Raw genomic sequence first — 7,129 nt, forward strand, 5'->3', positions numbered from 1 at the left:
ATTCACTGAAAGCAAACCTACCATTATGTCCCGTGAGAGACATTCACTGGTGAAATGAAATTTGTATTGTTTGTATGGATAACAGGTCATACTGCTGAGTGTGTTTTCCTCCTTCATGTTTGAAACAACGTTCTCAGCACAAACACTGGAGGTTTCCAAATGCTGTTGAGCCAGATCTCCAGGAGATGTCAGCAAATATCTACAGTAAATACAGTAGATGCTGGTTCTTGATGTTACACATTGTTACTCATAGGGCCTTGCTCTTCCCGAGAGCCGGAAAGCCTTGAGATGGATCTATCTTTAGAATGTATGTGTTATGTTTAGACTAAGTAAAGTTACATAAAGGAAACGCTCCAGGGACAAAAAAGCAACAACAGCCTGATCCTTTGGTGGTATCTCATTTGATTCTTCTTTATTTTGTTTTTAAATTAATAAAACGTGTTGTGATTTGATAGAAACACTGAAGCTGCCTCATGCGTTGCTGGTTTGCAGCTTTTCTATCCCAAACCATATCTCCTGTACAGCACTAAACCTCCCTTAAAGCTTCAGTGTAGAAAACAGGTGGATACTCACTGCACCAGCTCACAAACTGTGAACCCGCTGTCAAATCAGTGGAATACACCAGGGCCTCTAACCTGTGGTTGTAACACATTGGCAGCACTGTTTCTGTGGGTCCAACAATAGCATCATCTCCCCTGTGGCGAAGCCAGCTCATCTGCTCAGCAAAGCAAAGGGCTTCGGAGCTCATCAAACTCAAAGCCTCCCACAGAAACATTGCTACATGTCAATTTAACCCAAATCCTGTGAAGGCCAACAAGCTGTGGGCAAGAGCAGCCATTTAGTCAATGAGCCAGGGACAGGTGACCTGAGAAGAGTTCATCTGAGTAGGGTTTGTGCTTAAGGCTACCTCCTGCATAAATGCAAACACAGACACCCCCCACCCCCCCCTCGCCCCAAAAGAGCTTTTTATTCTGACTGAGCAACATGGCCAAATTAAACTGACAGAATGGCTCATGAATGTTTCTCAGCGTGTGTGTGTGTGTGTGTGTGTGTGTGTGTGTGTGTGTGTGTGTGTGTGTGTGTGTGTTTATGTGTGTTTATGTGTGTGAATGTGCCTGCGTAGGCAACCCTTCACTTTGCAACTCTGATGCTTTATGCTGCTCAGAGGAATATACTGTGTGTCTCGCTGCTTTGAACTTCAACACACACAGTGCCGGCAGTTGCCAAGCAATTACAGAAAGCCTGCATTCCTGGTGCACCTCCGGAAAACTGCACAATTTCTGTTTTGTTTGGTCAGAAAACGACATAATAAAATATGAATGAGGAATATGGCCGGTGCTGCATGTCTGCAAGGTCCAGGTGGTGCGGTGGAGACAATCATTCTCCTGACCGTGGAACCCAGCTGGGAGGCTGAGGGCCAGATGGTCCGCTCACAACAGGTAATCACAGTCAGCATGCTGATACACTGACAGCCACACAAATGGGTTACCAGAACCACCCAGAGCATTTGGGATGCAGGGATAGTAACCCTGTCCTGCCTGTCTCTGGGGCTGTTTCTATCGAGTCTGGCACTGGTGTGGTGCAGCTCAGGTAGTGAGTAATGAACAGAGCTTAAATATGGATTTTCCTTGGCCTCAGTTTCTTAAATAGCATAAAATATTTAATTCATTTGATGAGAAATCCTGCAGTCGTGAATTTCTCTTTAGGGTTCTTTATTCAACGCCGTGGTGCCTGAGACGTGGTGTCAAGGGATGTTTCACAAAAGTTTCTGTTTGTAAGGTGAACATCATTAAGTTCTTCCTTGAAAGCAATTTATAGAGAAGGTCAGATCCCGGGGCCCCACTCCTGTATTAATACACTGTTCCCCTGCAGAGGCAAGCTACTTTAATACTGGCTGAGGTTTCCACTCGCATGCATTCATTGAATTCATTATTTTGAAAGGTTTTGAGTATTATTTATAGTGATGGAATAAAATGTTAAAAACTGTGTGCGGGGCATAATAAGGAGTTTGATGAAGAGGTCAGGGTCCCGTTACGCAAACAAAACTTTGGCGTTAGAGTCACGGAAGGTTTTATGGCGTGCAATCTCATGCTCTTAAATACATTTGAACATAAAGATACATGTAAATATAATAACACGAGTATCACCCAAAGCTACCGCATCCATCTTTAATGATGCCAGGGAGTTCATTATCAATATGTGCTGTATAATAATCAGTTATATTAGCAACAAGAGGTAATGCCTCTGTCAGCCCACTTGAGATAAATCCCTCCAGTGTGATCCAAACAGCTCTATATAGCACACAGACACACACAGACACACACACACACACACATACACACACATACACACACACACACACACACACACACACACACACACGCACACACACACACACACACACACACACACACACACACACACACACACACACGCACACACACACACACACCTCCCCTGGTCTCTAACTTGCTCCCCCTCCCTCCCTCTTTGCCTCTTTCAGCTCACTGAACTGAGTGAAATGTCTTTCCGACTAAATGAATTTTTTTTTTGCACGGTGGGAACGTTGCCATGGAGACAACATCCCCCCCCCCCAGTCCCTCCTCCCACTTTTTCTCTCAACAGTCCACAGCATTAAAGCTGTGCTAACTGCTGCGCTGTCACGTGTGTGTGTGTGTGTGTGTGTGTGTGCATGTGATCACTGTTTGTGTGTGTGTGTGTGTGTTTCCCTCTTCTTGAACTGTTAACCCTGTCAGTATGCTGCAGGTGCCCCATGATGAGTGTGTCTATATACGGAGCCTCTCCTCCTCCACCTCCAGTCTCCACTCACATCCTGCATGCAGCCATCTCCTCTCCTCGCCAGGTTTTCCCATTTGTGTCCTCCTCCTGCTCCACCTCCTCACTGGCATTCTCCCGCTCTTCATCCTCTTTCATTTGTTTAATCCTCTCCCACTCCTCCTCCTCTGTCATTTCCCTGCACATCTTAGCTTGGTCTTCCTCTTCTCGCTCTCGCTCTCTCTCTCTCTCTCGCTCTGTGTGGATTGCTACTACTGGGCCTCCTCACATAAACAGGAGATAATAGCCACATGACAAATAATAATAAGAAGAGTGTTTTTAAAAATAAAAGGGGATGAAACAGATGTGGGGGGGAGGAAAGCACACAGGCCAGGCCTCCGTGCTCCATTTTGCATTTAGGCAAAAACGCGGCCACAATAAAGAATTCATGACAAAGTGGCTGAATAATTACACAGGACTTAATGCACAGCAGAAAGTCAGAGCTTGGTGGTAAAAGAAATTTCAAGTTCATGCTATTTCTGTCCAGGAGTGTCTAACCTTCCATACCTGAGTCACATATAGAGACTATGTGCGTCTGAATCGCTCACAGCTTTGTTTTTTTATATATAGCTCACCACCTGACACGTGACAGAGGCCTCACCACCTTGTCTACCTTCTAAAGCGAGCAGACGAAAAAAGAGGCGAGAAACACGAGGCTGGATTATACATATCCTTTATTTCCATTATCATTGCTTCAGTCACACTGTTACTTACACATTCACCAACATCCTGCGACCTGATACAGCTGTCCTGACTGAAACAATCCCCCCCCCGACTGAACCCCTCACTCAAATTCTCAGCAATAACCAATAAAAAAGTAAACCTCTTGAATAAATCATATATAAAAAACAACGGAAGATCAAAAAAGAATACCAATTCCAGAAAGATAAATACAGCATAAACAATGTTTTTTCATCATTGTTGTTTCTGACCACAGAGATAAACAATTGCTAGGTCTCCATTGAGTCGTCATTAGTAGTATTAGTATCAAGTTCATTGTCAGATTTTGCTTAAAGCATCACTTATATAATTTTTCATTGCATCAAGTTGACATCATTCATGTTAATATAAGCATGCAAACATGTTTCCCCATGACCATTCGGAACTGCACTAACACGAGAAGACAGCGAGAGAAAGAGAATAGAGAGGGAGGGGAGAGACGCGGAGAAACGAACGAGAGAAAGAAAGAGGGCAAGATGGAGGGATGTGGAGGGAGCGGGGAAGAGGGGGAGAGGGGATGGCGGTGAGAGGAAAAATAGAGCGAGAAAGGAATAGGTGGAGGGAGAGGGAGAGGAGGAAAGGTAAGGATCGCTGGGGGAGAGAATGAGTAATCAGAGAGTAATCAGACGGACAGAAAAAGAGATGGGGGGGAGGCAGGCCGAGGGAGGGAGAGAGAGAATAAGGGAATGTGCTGGTTCCACTATGAGTTCTGTAATTTATCACCAGGCACTAACACAAGGGCTAAATAGGGTAGACAAAAGCAGAGACGGAGAGAGACTGGGGAAAGAGAGAGAATTATGGAGCCTGGAGACCGATGGATCGATACCATATCTACTTATACAAGCAGATCAATAACCCCACAGCTGACAAACCCACCCTGAATACTTGCTGGGTATTATGCGGGACGTGTCACCTCCCGAATACCTGATCAACCCGTAAGTCTCGCTGCACTCTCACGATCCAAAGGTAAAGAGAAACAAACACACACACACACAAACACACGTACACACAAAGAACCGGTGTGTGTTTTCGTGTGAAACGATGAGAGAAGGGGCAACGACAGCAATACAAGTAGCTGTAGTGAGGTGTCGTACTGTTGTTTTGCTGAGGTTACAGTAGGAGTCGTAGTAGCAGTGACAGACATGGCTTTATAAGCCTGTATCGGTTCACACAGGAAGTGCAGAAAGATCCAGTCGCCTCTTTTCTCACAACACCTCCTCCCTGATGTCTCGCTGTAAGGGGAACTAAATTTGTCATGATCTGTAGGCCGCAACAAATGAGGCTTTTTTTTATTTTCCTTCTTTTGCATTCCTTCTTTCATCAAAACACACCCAACGATTTAATTTTCAACCAACTGTGCCTTCAGTTTTTTGTTTTTTTCTCGCACATACAGTACACAAATTACTGAAAGAAGTACACGGTCAACACAGTTACTTACATCAGGCAAAGGGTAAGAGAGGAAAGGAGGGTCGAATGATTGGCAGCTGAGACGACATAGACAATACAAACTAATGTCTATGAAAGACAGTGTTCCCCCACCTAGTGCAATGAGGCACGTATAGTACACACATACACACACACACACATGCTCTCTCTCGCAAACTTACACTCACACACACACACACAAAATGGCTCCTTGTAAAGACACGGGTCAGGAGACACGTTTGGCCCCGAGACGAGCGTTTGAGTCTGTGGATGCCGGGAGTTTGGGAAGTGGGGGAGGCGACGACAGAAGAACGGACGAGGGAGGCGGGGAACACAGGAACGTGTCACACACAAGGTCACAGTGACACACCCAGGCATACGCACACACACAGAAAATACAAAACAAACACGCTCACAAACACGGAAACACACACTAATAAAAGCAACACAGACGTGTGTCTCCTTCTAAAGTCTTGTCAGATGAGGATGAGGATGTGGACTCGACGATTACTATTTCTCAGTCGAAGCTGGACGATGACTGTTTTTGAGAAAAGAATTCGATAAGTCCCGGAGTGATAGAAAAATAAAACAGAGTGGTGAAATCCTTTCCTGTGGGATTATTCCTCCAGCGAGTGCACTCCAAACAGATGCTGGTCCGATGCTGACCACAGGCTGCGGTCAACCTGTGTAGATCTACATTAGGAAAAGTCCGCCACTTTGGCCAGAATCAAATAAGTCCAGGTCTCTCACTCACCTACAACATCTCATCCTCAGTGGATGATTCCAAAAATGACATGAAGAAACTCCTTTCCTGTTGAATTTATTTTCTATGACACAAAAGACGGAGAAAAATCATTCGAAAACGCATGACGAAGAGGGACACATTTCAAGGTTGTGTAACATGCTTAGACCAATGAGTCTGTTCTGATTTTTCGCTCCTCTGACATCAATAAAGACCACTGGATGCTTCGTCTTCTTTCCTCTGGGGAAAATAAGCGAGATAAGTCCAAAACCAGATGGTACGGAGCCTGGAGTAGGCGTCCAAAATGGCCGTGAGAATCCTTCAATGGATGCTTTGTCCGTACTGTGCAGGAAAATGTCTGCTTTCCTGTACATTACGGCATTTATACTGTACAACAATGTTGCAAAGAAAAATATCGACATAGTGATTTTCTTCTTTTATAGTCTGTACAAGGGCATGAACCTTTGGTCCTGGTTGAAATGACCATTCTATGATGGCTTTCTTTTTTCTTTTCTTTTTTTTGACGAGAGACCAGTTTGTCACATCACACTCCTCCTAGATGAAAACTACACTAATGTGAAGCACACATGAACTACGCACATACTACAAACTCTGTGTGTTTTTGTGTGTGTTTTTGTGTGTGTGTGTGTGTGTGTGTACGTTATGTGTTTGGTAGATCCCAAATTTACACCTGATATCAGCCCCAATTTTCCGTTGAAGGTCTGTGTGTGTTTGTAAATGTGTAGCTCAAAGTGTAGATTGTGGTAGATGTGTGTTCCGCCTCGGCTAAGTCGGCACAGGACGTGGAGGATTCATTAGCAGGAGCAAACAGCAGCTAGCAGTCGGACACTAGCAGTGTCTCCACGTCTCTCTTTCTTTGATGGAGAGAATTATTCACAGATGAGAGGAGAGAAAGAAACGTCTGGAGCTGGAGAGATGGTAATGACCTGAGGAAAGAGGGAATAAGGGAGAAGAGGCAGATTAGGCGAGAGAGAGACAGTAGGGGGCCGAGAGAATATATAAACAGTATGCAGCACTGTAAGTTTGGGGGAGGAGGGGGCGAAGCGTTACGTAACCTGTGATATCTAGATTATACAGATGCTTCTGCCTTGGAGCTCCTACATCTGACAGCTCCACAGCCTCCTCTTTATCACACACTTACAGTCAGGTCATGCTTTTACAGGCTCCACCACGTCTCTTATGTCAATCTGACTGGGGAGCATCTGCTGCTCACTATGTGAATGCGCACCATACTTCCAGATTCCAACTCAGACACTGCTCCTTTTTTTTTTTAACAGCAGAAATCAAGGCGCTAGTGGAGCGTTTGAAGAGTGGGGATACACTGTCGACTGGAAATGTGTAAAACCAATGCTGTAAAACACCAAAGTGGGGGGGGGGCTCACAGTT

Source organism: Limanda limanda, chromosome 17 (assembly GCF_963576545.1).
Source record: "Limanda limanda chromosome 17, fLimLim1.1, whole genome shotgun sequence".
In the NCBI taxonomy this organism is placed as follows: domain Eukaryota; kingdom Metazoa; phylum Chordata; class Actinopteri; order Pleuronectiformes; family Pleuronectidae; genus Limanda; species Limanda limanda.